Genomic DNA, 598 nt, shown 5'->3' with positions numbered 1-598 from the left:
TTCCTCTGTGCCCCCTAGGGGGACGTGTCCCACAGTTTGAAAACCTCTGGGTAGAGGCTGTTGCTAAATGGAAGGCAGAAGTCTGAGGGAGCACGTGTCCCCATGTGCCCACCCCCCCATGTCACCTCTGACAATGAAGATCTATTTACATGTTAGGTAAACAAAGCTGTCTAGGTAACAAGCAGAGGAGGAAACAGCTTGGCATCTACACCGCAGTGGGGAAGAGAAACTTTATCTGGGCTATAAAGATGGGATGTGAACCTTAAGTGACAAACAACTGAATTAGCTGATTGTATACAATATTCCTGTATTATAATAGCATAACGAGTGTGGTGTTTTAGGAAAGCCTATGACACAGTGGTGATTGATATAATTGTGAATTGTATGTACTAACACTACAGAAGGAATTATAGATACTTATTGATATTGTGCTTTATAATCTGACACCAAAGAAAGGAAGAAACAGGTCTCTCCCACACAGGAGGGAAAGCATCTATCTACCTGTCTCCAATGAAATTAAGCAAGGTATGACCAAAACCAATGGAAGCCCCATTTAGGTTGAGATCAGCGGGGGAATGAGAAGACCACAGGAAGAGAA

Source organism: Terrapene carolina, unplaced genomic scaffold (genome assembly GCF_002925995.2).
Source record: "Terrapene carolina triunguis isolate 2854851 unplaced genomic scaffold, T_m_triunguis-2.0 Scaffold247, whole genome shotgun sequence".
In the NCBI taxonomy this organism is placed as follows: Eukaryota; Metazoa; Chordata; order Testudines; family Emydidae; genus Terrapene; species Terrapene triunguis.
This window is presented reverse-complemented; position numbering follows the sequence as displayed.